The sequence below is a fragment of the Rhamphochromis sp. 'chilingali' genome (assembly GCF_963969265.1).
Source record: "Rhamphochromis sp. 'chilingali' genome assembly, chromosome: 5".
Lineage (NCBI taxonomy): Eukaryota > Metazoa > Chordata > Actinopteri > Cichliformes > Cichlidae > Rhamphochromis > Rhamphochromis sp. 'chilingali'.
The window spans coordinates 4,778,296-4,791,713 of NC_137932.1; the positions used below are offsets into that span (position 1 = coordinate 4,778,296).

A 13,418-nucleotide genomic window follows, 5' to 3' on the forward strand; every position below is an offset into this window, starting at 1 on the left:
CTTCATTACATTATAAAGTCATGACAAAAACATCTGTACCATTTATTTTCATTTGTGACATGTAAAGAGACGACACAGTGGAATCACTTAATTCTTTAATCCTTAAAAGGCAACAAACATGAAGCCCACACACACACACACACACACACACACACACACACACACCATCACCTACACATTTTCTTTCTATCGCTCTCAATTGTTCATGGTTATCTCTCCTCTGTCAGGATGTCTCTTAAATACACTCAATCTCGCCTTCTGTCTTCCCACTCTTGCAGACAGACACACATACACCTCATTCTGTTACTGACATACCAGGCCATGCAGAAAACACAAGGGAAGCCTTTTTTTTAATCCTGGGACCAAAACAGCAAAATGCAATAACCTGGGACAAAAGTGCTGACATCTGAAGATGAGTTTGGCATTCAGACAGACTGCTCGGTCGCAGCTGAAATAAACAGAAGCGACAGACCGAAGGGATCCCGCGACCCCTGACAATAAAAGAAAGACAGATACTCCTTCAATAGCTATTTTCACCCACTGCATAGTCACTGGGCCTTCAGCCTCATTTTCCTTTTCCTGATTTTCATTCTTGACTCTTTTTTCATCAAATCCCCTTTTAATTCCAATAATTTACCCATGTGTGTTGTCTTTTTATCCTCACTTCCTGCTTCACAACCACCTCTGGGTCTCTCTACACTAGTCTCACCTTACTTATGGTTACAAGGCCTGTCTTCTTTCGTCCTCTTCCCATCTTTGTTCCTCCATTGTTTCATCTATTCCAGCTTCTATCTCCCGCTCTGTAGTCCTCTCTTCTCTCTCTTCATATCTCGTCTCTATGCAGACCTTGTTTGCCTGCTTCCTGACTCGGCTTCTTGATTAGCAAGATCGACCAGCAGAAGTCTGCCAGACACTTTGTTAAAACAGCCAATGAGTCTTCAAGAGGTTTCCGTATAAATAGAAGGCTGAATCAGACAGTTCAATTACAGATAACACATTCCCACCCTTGAATTTCAAATGCTATTTAGCCACCGACAGAGAAATGGAGATTGTGACCGGTGAAACGTGAGGTCAAGCTTTAAGGAATTAGGAAGCAGCACCAACAACCAACGCACACTTGAGTGTGCATAGCAAAGGGAGTGTGAGATTGTCTTTTTCTGGCAACACTATTCAATCCACCACGCCACTGCACTCTTACATAATTGTGAGTTTGTGTGAAGAACGAAAGCTGCCTCCTCATAGACAGCAAGAGCAGTCTAGTGCACAGCCATAGGGACTAAAATAGTTAGTCATGTGTTCATTATCGCCATCCTCTTTTAAATGCTCACCCTGTATCCAGAAACATTAAACAGAAGAGGACCTTCGAGTGGGTCCGTGCAAGTGTGTGTGGGTGTGTGTGTGAGAGAGACAGAGGCAGAGTATGAGGGGAAGGAGGTTGTGGGATTGTGATAACTTCAAAAGGTTATTATTATTATTACTGAAGGCTGAAGCCATGCTCTGGCATCCCTTAAGCTTTGATCATTATGTAAAGCTGTTGTGCTCAGCGCTGGCACTGAATACATTACAGAGTGGATAACCAGGGAGTGTGCAAGCAAGCATACATGAACCAACACATTGACTCAGCTTCGCAGTGTCTTCCGATCCAAAGCAACACACCCTATTATCTCTAAAAGACGAGCACCCTTAATCTCACATCGACGCGTGATTGGGACAAGGGGGGTGGAAAATTAGATATTTAAAGGTGCACTACAACTATTTCACACATGGAGGTCAGGATGCTCACACAGAGGACAGATCTGTTTTTGGCTTTGGAGTTTTTATCAAGTTCAAGAACATAATGATATCATCAGCATTACTTCAGCTCTACTTTGGAGACAAAGAAATCCTGCAGTAAAATAAAAAACAGAGGGAAAGAAGGATTAAGAAGATGGAATCCTTTTGGATTTAGATCCACGTATGTCAAAATATCTTGGCATCTTGTTGCATCAACTTCTACTATTCATTTGTTAGACCTCACTTGTACCCTGCTGAAATTCTGCACTACTAGAGTGGTAGTGTTTTCTATGTAAATCCTGTGACTCTGAGAAGTGACAGTTCTCAAAGATCAGACAGCGAAGTTAGCGCATAAACTGTGTTCATAATTTTATAAAAAAGAAGAAGCTCAGGCTTGGAATCTCACTGTGCTCGTCAACATCATTTCCAGTGAAAACCTAGATATGGTGGGACTTAAGATGTCAACACTTTACCTAGCAACAGCAAGTGCTTCAGAGAAGCATACCGAAAATGAGGTCAGTGGTGCTTAGAGCACAAAAAAAAAGTTTTCTGTGGATCACAGGCTGCATAAAAGATGGATGGAGCAACCATGACATCACCCACTGGGTTTCTGGACTTTACATTTTGAATCGTCAGTACTTTTACAGTTGCCATGTTAGTTTGTTGGAGCTAGAAGTTGGCATATATGGACGAGAAGGTGCAGTTGTCGGTGAAGTTATCGGCTAACACTTCCAAACTTAGTTAACAAGCTGCAATAAGTACAGGTGTAATGCATAGAAACAAATATGTGTTAATGAGTGCAAAGTAACTGACTAATAGAATGCTAGAATCATATTTAACTAAACTGAAGGGCAAACTTATTGGACAGGCTGTTAAACATGGCAAACTATATTATGATTCTACTAAACAGTCATCTGAAAGGTACCTAAAGCACCACCCACAAACTCCCTTTAATCTAAGTGATGCCTGGACATAGCTACAATGACATCACCCAATGGTTTGTAAAGTCCCATTTTGAAGCCTCGAGATTAGAGTTTCCACCATCATCATCATCATCTCAGTTTTAAGAAATCTGGTGTAATAAGGAAGTTTGAGTCTGACTCTGAAACCTCATGCACAATGGCTAAAGCCTTGTGAGTGATAACTCATTAGCCAGAGAGCGTTTGGTTTCATAATCCTATTTTTTTACCATAGTATGACCAGGAAAGTGTTTACAGAAGTCAAGGCAAAGTCATTTTCCTGTAGACTTTCACAGGACCAGAAGTTGATTTGCAAACACAGCTATCACACTCTGGTGCACTTTCACATTGGCTTAATTTTTGCAACCTAGGAGCTATGCCCATGTTCATGTCTTTGATTTTGACACGTGCCAATCCAGTTTCCAATTGTTCACTTATAAAATAATTCTCTGAGGACACAGTTGTAGTATCCATATAGGCCAAACTATCTGTATCAAGCTGTAACGTGCGTCTTGATGGTGTAAAGTTGACAATTTTAACATGCGAGTGAGTGGAAATTGACTCTCTTCTGGAGTCAGCCTCAAGTGGTCGCTAGCGGAATTGCAGTTTTTGGCACTTCAGCATCTGCTTCATTCTTCAGCCCTGAAGGTTGCTGCTTGCTGTGGACACAGATCTTGCGATTGATAACCAATGGTTTTACTGTAAACTAATCCCTCTGTACTCACTTGTAACAATACGATTATTACAAGAATATTGTGGCATGGTTTAGTGCTCAGTTTAATCAGCACAGTTTACTACAGAATAACTTCAAGTTATATTTTATGTTAACACAATCTGTTATACAGACGTGAATGTTTTTTCCTTTTGATGGGTGGGTGGGGGGTGGGGCGGGGTGTCTATTACACATTGTAGGGCTAGCCCTAAAAGGTACTCTCCTGCCACTGTAAGTGAATACCAGATGTTTAAGACGTCAACAGATGTAACTATCAAAGCAACATATGCATTGCAAAAGGTTATCTTTGATTCACACGAGCAGCGTGCAAAAGTGTGACCCGTATTGCAAAAAGCATGTTTAAAATAATGTATTTATTCTCATTGCTGAGTTGCTATATGCTGTATCTATGCTAGCACTGTACCTATTAAAGCAGGAAGTCGGGAGCTGTACGTCTACTAAGCAGACTTTGATATCGGCTTTGCAAGTCATGTTTTCATTGCAGTATTTAACAATTTTCTCACACCTCACCTCTAATGCCTTGTACTGCCTCACCTGCAATCTTAAAGTCCAAAACATATTCTGTTATCATACAGAGGCAGGGAAAGCAGGAAATGTGTATTGCAGTAAATATCTGGTATTATGCTGGCATAAAGATCTCAAATGATTAATAAAATAGCTGTGGATTACATTTTTGGTTGAATTATTCCATTAATTGACTAATTGTTTGTGTCCGGCTTGCTTTTATAAGAATAATCAATCTACAAATGATTGGCTGGTCCTATCCTGTTCTATCCTATCATGTTATTTATTGTTAGCTATGTCTATTGGGCTATTAGTCCTTGTATATCCCCTGCCAGAGTAAAATATTCTGCAGACTGCATTCTTCAGCGTATATCCCGTGTTTTGGGATAAAATACAGTCCTCCTGACTGCATTAGAAAACATGTTATTATTGCCTCTATTAATAGAGTGTCGCTATTAGGGTGATTATGAGCTTAGGAGGGGAACCCTTGCTCAGAGGGCCTAGCCACCACTTTTAATTTTCGTCTACACCATCTAATCCGAGAGCCACACTGAACTTGAAAACAAGCCATCTGTTCCTGCCGTTACCTGGCCTACATTGGCCGGAGCACACTCAAACTCTAGCTGCAAGAAGGAAAACACGGGCAGTGCAATAAAACTGTCTTGCACTGTCATCATCACTGTCACACTCCGGAGTAGATGTGCCGTAGTGCTACAATAAAAGCGACGCTGTCGTGGTAATAATAATACTGATAATAATACTAATAAAGAAATATAGCAGCACGAGAGCCTACTAGGCTAAACTCGCCAATGAGCACCATACACGCACACTGTGAGCCCCCAGATCCATTACAACGATTCCCCCCCCCCTTCTCTTTCTTCGACCTCCAGCCAGTGATAGCAGTGGTTCTGGTAAGCAACAGTGACATAATTTAAGAAATTAGCATTACACAGGCCCTCAAAATCTATTTGCAACATACAGAGATGTGATGCCCACCCAGTTCAATACCAAGGACAGCGGTCGACGCTCGAGAGAGCCTGACAGCCATGACAACACATGCACTACAAAATGACAGATTTATTTCTGCACGATGCATCGTAAGCAGCTACGTGAACAAGCCCCGAATGACACTGCTTTGTTTATGAAGCATTAAACCCACGGACAGAGGGCTAGACACACAAAACCCTCGGAGATGCATTTATAGAGAGGCTTTTTGCCCCCCTGCAAGAAGCATCAACAGCCACATTTCTCCCCCTTACCAAATCACACCGTCAAAATGGCTCTATCGAATAAAACGCCCCGCACTTACCTGCTTTTCCCGGGGTGGAAGAGCTCACATGTCCCGTAGCTTATTTTAGCCTGTTAGTGTGGGTATTATCAATGTGGTGGGCACCGTTATGTGTCTGCCAGCGCCATGTTATTATCACTAAAGTGGAGGACTGTGCGGTCCTGTGCGCTACATCCGGGCTGTTGGAGAGAGCGAATGAGCGCAGTTTGTGGTGGCGGAGAGGGCGGAGAGCGCTCTGGATATATGTGGAGCACCTGTGCAACAGAGCAGGGACAACTTTCAGTCACGTAGGTGTGCTGGGAGAGCTACACATCGAGCATATTCAATAAACGTCGGTGTGAAAAACCTCTTTCTTTTTTCCCCCTCCCTGTCGTCTATTGTTGCTATGGAGAGTACCAGAGCAGTATAGCTGTTTGGACTAGCTTAATGTAATACACAAGAAGCTGAAATAGCTTACAAATACACACGAATAAACTGTTACAATAATTAGCTTAAAATGGTATGGTATATCATACATTTGCTTTTAAATTGTTTATAAGTTGTTGACGTATTCTAAAGTTTAATTATATTTTCAGTAATAACGTTAAATAAAAGTTAAAAGACTGAAACAGCTTAAAGTTGGCTTAATGGTTCTGGCAGCTAGCTTGAAGTAACGGCTAAATCGTTGGAATCACTGACCGGTAGTACTAATGGTGTGAATAGGAAAAACTAGATAAAGCAGGGATACGCCACCTGCAAGCTGACCGAAAGTAATGAGAAAAATGATGGATAAATTGCTAGTAGAGTATATTAGTGTTGTGATACTGCAGAAATTGCTATTGATGCAATACCAAGTAAATAAAGGGCCAGTATCAGTACCGATATTGATCCTTTTACCCTATAAAGGCAGCACACAACAAAACACACCTTTTAGATTTTCATGTGTTTTGAAACTGGGTTTGTTGGAGACCTGGAATGTAAATGTGTCTGTCTCCAAAGCATTTTGGGTCACACTCTGTTGTTTGAATGTGCTGTAGGCTATTAAAAATAGACCTAGTAGTCAACACAAGAAGGTTCAAACATTTTAGTGCATTTTTGAAGTATATTTTTTAAATTTCCAATAATAATTATTATTATTTCTTTAACACAGTTCATTGGGTTACATACTGAACTTGGAGGATAGAAAAAAGCATCGATGCTATCACACTAGTATTGATTCAATACCAGTACCAGTGGTTGGTATCAGTACTATCAATATTTGAATTGATCCCCTCACCTCTGGACTATATACCTGATAAGAAGATAAGCTAAAGTACTGGCTAAATAACATTAGACAAATAATGTTGAAAGTCAGTTAAAAGTAACGGTTAAAATCATAATTTTAAATATTATACAGAAGCTAAAAAAATAAATATAGCAGAGTGTAATGGTTGAAATATATAAAAGTGATGGTAAACAACTGAAATTTGCAGTGATTGATAAAATGCTAGTAATAAACAAATAGCTGAAATAGTTAAATAAAGTAATGACTGATAAGTTTCTGCCACCAGGTAATGCATGGAAGCTAACTTGGTTACATTACATTTCAACATTTCATTTGATTGCAAATGTCCTCTTGGCCTACATAATATCAGCTTTTAGTCCACAGGGTTGTGGATTACAAGAAATTAAAAAAAAAATGAATGACAATATCAACACAATTAATCCTTTGAAAACAGACAAACAAATACAGGAAAAGGAAAACAGTGAAGCTATGTCAGAGGTCCTTTACTAATAGCAAGCACTGTAAAAACAAAATGTAATGAAAAATGAAGCAATGAAGTTTCATACACTTTAAGAAAATTCTCTTTTAAGTTGTAATTTTAGGAAGCTGATTTAGGCAGGATGATAGAAGCAAATATATCAGTACAGATGTTCTTCCAGTGAAAGCTTTAAGGACACACACAGTGTGACAGCCTCTGCCAGCTCCCACTGTGTCACAGCCCTCATTGATCTTCCATCTCTTTTTCTGACATGTTGTTTGTAGCACGGGGCTCTTCCCTAGACTATGGTAAGCGAATATGGAAGGGCAACAGCCACTTTCTGCCACTCACAGCACATTCCTTATGTCTGCTCTGCTCTTTTAAACTGAGTACTAGAAGGATAGTGGAGGGAGAAAGCATCCATAATGCAAGATCTGCCTCTTTGTATTGCTGTTAAACACTTGGATCAATGAAACAGTTGCCAGCACATGTGTTTTATCACCATCTTTCTTCTTCTTCTCCTTCTTCTGTACAGATGAAGACTTTAAAACTGTCCATCTTTCAAATATATGGTGTTGGAGGTGCATTCCTGTCCTCACTACACACGTGTGCAACATATGTCAAAACCATGCTTACAAACGTAAGCAAACCCTTCAAAAACAGTTCCTCAGTATTAACTGATTTCCTGTCCCACTGATTTGGCCTTTTGTGATCAGATCATACTGCGCTTGCCTGCTCTGTCTCCCACGGAGATTGCCACCACCCATAAATCTCTTTGGGGACATGCGAGCTCAGGTTCTCAGCCGGGGAAACACCCTTTCAGAAGACTATTCCAGGATATGCGACACTTATTATGGGGTTTACAGACAGCCACATCTGTCAAAGGAGGGGCGGTGGTGTTTTTGGATGGTAATTGAGCTTTCAATCATAATAAAATTGAATTGTGGACAGAGCTGCATCCAGGATGGAACAGCTGATTTACCATCTCTGGAAAAAAAACACACACACACACACACACACACACACACAGACACACTACAGCTTTGAAGTGTGGTTAAAATTTGAGGGTGATAGCAAGATTTGGGAACTATGCCATACTTGGATGGTGAGGCTGATGAACTGGATTACACTGCTGGGGAGTTTAATAAATTGTACTGATATTTTGACACGACTGGACTAAGTTGTCCAGAAGTGGACTATAGTAGTTCTGGAAGAAAACTCCAGAACTACTATGTTTACTGTGATTTCCACAAAGGAATCAGCTGACCTGAAAAAATGAGCCGATCCAATGGCCTTTTTGAGATCAGGGGTTTGCCCACCACATGACTGCAACCTCCCCAGTGAATATTTGACACCTCCATCTAGTGGTGGATTGAGGGAGTACGCAGGTCACGACAGTGCAGCTGCAGGAGTTCTAATGTGGGTTTTTGTTATTCTTGGAACATCAGCCCAGGCATCTCTGTTTGAATAATGTGATTTTTTCTGATACTAAACTCATTTCACAGTGGCCCAGATATGATGTTTGGAATTTCAATGCACATACATAAACATACTCAGGTTTACACACACACACACACACACAAACATGCTACTGTCCCCATGGCAACTGAAGCAATAACCGTGTATTTGAAACCATCTCCCTCACTCTTACTCCACTCTTACACACTCTTTGATTTACTCTCTCTTCTTCACTCAGTGTTTGAAGGCACAACACCATCTTTAGCTCTTGGTGAGAGCCACAGGTTATTGCTACCGGATGGAAAACTACTCCTCTGACTAAACACTCCAAACCATTACCCGTTGTAGGATTACCACGAAGAGGTGTCTCATTCCACACATTCAGTTTTTTTTTCTTGCACATGTAGTTGGAAAGAAGGGGCAAAGAGACAAAAGTATAAAGTTGAGGGCAGTACTCATCTGACAAGCGTTGAACCCACACTTGGAACAAAGCCCAGAGCTTATCAGAGACTAATGCCACCGTTGTTGCTTTGGAAAACCCTGCTCCTGCCAGTATGCTCTCTTCTGCCTAACAGCAGCACGCCTCACGGTTTCCTCCTTTTTCTCTCAGCTACCCCATTGGCTGAAACTACAACAAGAGATCTCCTGCAAGTGACATCATTACTCCCTCTCCCGTTGAGCAGCATATGTCATGACCACATGGTAAACTTAAATGAAGAGATGTAGTTTGCTTTCTTATTCAAATATAGCTATATCTGTTACAGTTGCATTATATGTGAGCTGCAGCTTTTGTTTTCAGACTTGATTGAGGAAGCAAATGTCAGTTCATGCCCTGGAGAGGCCAACCAGGAGAGGAGACATAAACTAAATGTTATTGATTGTTTCTTTGGAAGTATCCTATCCTCTCACTATGCAGCCCAAGCAACAACAAAAAAGAAGAAGTCTTCTGATCCTTACAGGAATACCCTTTTTATATAGCTATAAGGTGGTAGTAAGTATATGAAACTTCTCCTTTTGCCCAGCTGCTTCGAGTTTGAGCTTCACTTTTAACAGCAAGTGTTCACCCCTCAAAGGTTATCGTGGCTTATTCAAGCACAACGGCGCTTCGCTTTAGCCAGTTAGCACATTTAGAACATTGCTTTAGCTTAGCATTAGTTAACATCTGACCTTCAGAAGGCATCTCAAACTGTAAGGTGTCATTTTTAAACCAGTTTTCCCACCTGGGAGCAACAAAACTAGGCCTAAATCTTAAAAATATAAAAAATCTTGTTACAGCAGACAAACAAGGTCTGGCCATCTGATGAATGAAAATCTACTTTTGTGTTCACTTTTGTTTCTGTTTTGGTCTCCACCAACTCATAAGACAGGCAGTGTGAATTCTATAGAGCTTTTTTTTCATTGTTTGGTAGTCATGCTTGACAGAGGAAAAGTGAATCATCGAAAAGAAAATCAGCCAGTAAAAACTAGAACTTTAAATTTTACTAACAAAAATCATATTCTGCTTTAAATGTCACCATTTGATTTAAGTGTGATAAATATATAATTTAATCAAGATGCTGATAACTATAAAATTACTATTCAGTATGTTTTGCCTTGTTCACTGTTTGTTGTAATGAGCTGAGCAACAATCCTGTTGGGCAAATGGCAAACATTCATCTATTTGTTATCTAATTGTGGAAACTATTAAAAATCAATTTTTAAAAAAAGCTACACAATTTGCCTTGTAACAGCTTAAATGAGATGACGAGACATTAGGATTTAATCAGCCCAGATGCTCAATTTAACAAATTCTAGTGCTGCCACACACACATACACTGCCAGAGGCTGCAACTTCCCCAGACTGTCCAACGTGACACTGTAGAGCCGCTGGGCTCCTGGGGTTGGCTGCTCTCAAACACTCATGAAGAATTAATGATTGTAAATGCAAGTTAACACGTGTGCCCGAGTGCATGAAGGCAGAACACAAAATGATGCAGAATCAGCCAGTTAGTGTTGTTTCTATGCAATTTATGATGTGAACTCGTCAAACAACATAATAAACATTTCAGAGATTAGCATGTCACTTTAACAGCATATAGCATAAGCATGAGATAAAGCGTTAAAGTGTGTAGTTCAAAAGTGTTAAACTCTTTGAAGTTTGGAGTCCGGTTAAAACCAGCACAAAGTGCAGGCTTTTGTTATTTGTTATTAATATTCTTGACGTAGTTTGGAGCACAATTATTATTTTTATACATGTGTATTATTTGTTTCATTGTTTAGTAAACTGGTGTAAATGTTGGGTAGGAAATATCAAGTGAAAAATGTGTTTGATTGCAAGTTTATTTTGTTTTCTGGAAAAAAAATTATAATATAATTAAGTAACATTATATTGAAAATCCCCATATATGATTCCCTATATGCTTATACATGGTCAAGCAAGAGGCATAGTGTTAAATAGCTCTACATAGTTTTATTATCACTTTGACCTTCACGTCATTCTGTTGATCTTGAAGGAGAGATCAAAGGTCAAATGTGACAAGACATTTAAAATCCTTATGTCAACAACACACACCATTAGTGTATTAGCGTAAGTATCATCGATTATTAAGTTATAAGGCTTTTGGTGGATGTTGGGCAAATTGACATGCAAACACTACCAAAAACATAACCTCCTTGGTGGAGGTATAAATGACGCCTTCAAATGTATTCCTTTAATTTACTTTATTACAAGTATGCACATGTTCCCTTTTAATGAACCATTAGTTTGCAAACAGATGATCAACAGCGACGTCTTTGTACCATTAAGTCTTTTTTTCTAAGTTGAGTTTGCATTCATGCACATGCAAATATTAATTAGACTGATTGGATTTGCATAAGCACAATTTAAAATACTTTCAAATTCCATGACTGTCTCACTTTGTAACCCTCACAGCAGAAGGAGCACCGCATGGAAAAATCAGAGCAATTGTTGAGCATTTTTATACATAGTAAGCCATCCAGTTGGCCAGATTGAATCTTAGGTGGGTCAGTTTATGTTTGACACCCCTGGTGTTGGTGTTTAATGAGTAAGTATAAGAACTATGATTATAACTTTTAACCTTGGAGTCCACACACAGGTTGAATATGCAATAACCTGCACACAGGAAACACTTAAATACTGCTGCAAGCCCTGAGAAATGCAGTAGACAAATAATGCACTGTGTGAAAGACATGGACTGTAGCTGAACTTAGTTCGTTGCAGTGGTGAGTGCACTCATTTGCATGAGGGTCAACCTTTCCCTGCATAAAGGAAACACTTTGTGATAATACTTAATGTTACCGACTGCCCGTGTTTCAACAATAACTTTTACTTGCTAATATTTCACAAGTACCTCGGCTGCTTACCTGAAACAAAAACGTAACCTTTTGACAGTCAAAGTTAAAGAAAGTTAAACATTTTCACTGCGTATCGCTAGATAGAGTTTGAAATCGCACACCCAACCACAGAATCTCAGAGGTTTAAGTGTCTGCATTCTAAGAGTTTCTGCAATTTCTGACATTTTTCAGCTCAGATGATTGGTAATCTAATAAGGTTGCGGGGACAGCTATAGCGATTGTGTGAAGCCACATGTTCAAGTGTTATTTGTCATGCTGCTGATGATTAAGTGGAGATTTATTTAGCTGGGTGTGAACCTGAAATCTCTTAATATTTATAAATGCTGAAAGATGTCAAACAGTTGGTTTGTCCACTGTAAATGTAAAAAAAATGTGAGACTGGAAGAAGGGATCACTCAGTCAAAGCCGAACTGAAACCAGCAAACTATGCGAGGGCCAAACCAAAGCAGCACTTTGTGACTTTAGTCGTAAATGCCCGAATCAACTAGACGTACAAAAAAACAGCACTAAGTTTTGACTCATTTCTCTTTGCCCTGTAATTGTGTTCTGTGTTGCCTACAGTGGTATGGCATGAGTGTGTTACACAGTCCCATGACTGCAAAAAACAGGCCATTGTGCTGCCATTGGACCTAGTTTGAGTAAATAAAGTGGACACAACATTTGTCATAGGCTGTACATTTCACTGTTTTGTAATGCCTGAAACTTTAAGACACGATTCAGTTTTGTCTGATTCCCCTTTGCTTTATGTTAAATTGCAGTTTTAACATCATCTTAAGATCACCACACCTTTCCTTTTAACAGCTTGCGACTTTTTAACCCTTAAGTTTAGTTGACACTTAGTTTAATGAAATGGCATTGATTAAAACTCGTAAAATGGTAATTGAGCTGCAATATATTTTTTCCGCACATAGTTTTGACACGCAGGGAGGGGCTTTATTCTGAAAGTGGAGTGATAGAACGAGGAGGGGCCAAACGAAGAGAGGATTTAAGGCTATAAAAGACTGTTTCTGTGTGCTCCAAGTCAACGTTTTGCCTTAAACCACAGCACATCCTGCTCCTGTGTGCACCTGAGGACTAGAGCAAAGTTGAGGTAACTTCCATTCTTATTTTTTTTATCTGCTGCAGTGTCTTTTTATGTAATGGATCAGAAACGGCACACTCTAACAGGTAAAAGGTGAAGTGAAAAATTCTTTCCTGGTCTGGGTCCTGGGAGAGCTTTGCAAATGCTGCTCAAAATCTTCTTCTCTAAGACAAATAGGCCATAAAATGTGCTCTAAATTTAAGAACACAACAAATTTTAATAATAAAGATATCATTTAACTGTAACTCATCAGACTGATTAATGTTGATTGGTTATGATAAAGGTGGCAGGAGTGGACAGGAAGTCCAAATCAAGGACATTTTTAACTTCCTGTCTGAAATTTTACATTTTATGACAACTTGTGCACTATTATCCATATCTGACTTATTGACTGTAGATTAAATGAAATGTTGTTATTATTTCATAGCAACAGGAAACATTAAGAAGCAAACAGAAAGTATAGTTAGTTTCAATCTGCATTGAAAAAAGCTGTAAGGTTAACAACGGAGAGTTATTGTTACTGTGCATTCCTTCTTAAGTGCATATA

At 39.5% G+C, this 13,418-nt stretch overlaps 1 protein-coding gene across 2 annotated transcripts in view; it reads right to left on the bottom strand.

Annotated features, from left to right (window-relative positions):
• Nucleotides 1-5,413, bottom strand: part of pak5 (p21 protein (Cdc42/Rac)-activated kinase 5) — an 86,892-nt gene extending 81,479 nt beyond the window's left edge. For both annotated transcript variants that reach the window (XM_080882188.1, XM_080882186.1), the window contains exon 1: nucleotides 5,279-5,413. The gene's annotated coding sequence lies outside the window, so the exon portion shown is untranslated. The remainder of the gene's footprint in view (nucleotides 1-5,278) is intronic.
• Between the last annotated feature and the right edge of the window lie 8,005 nt (nucleotides 5,414-13,418).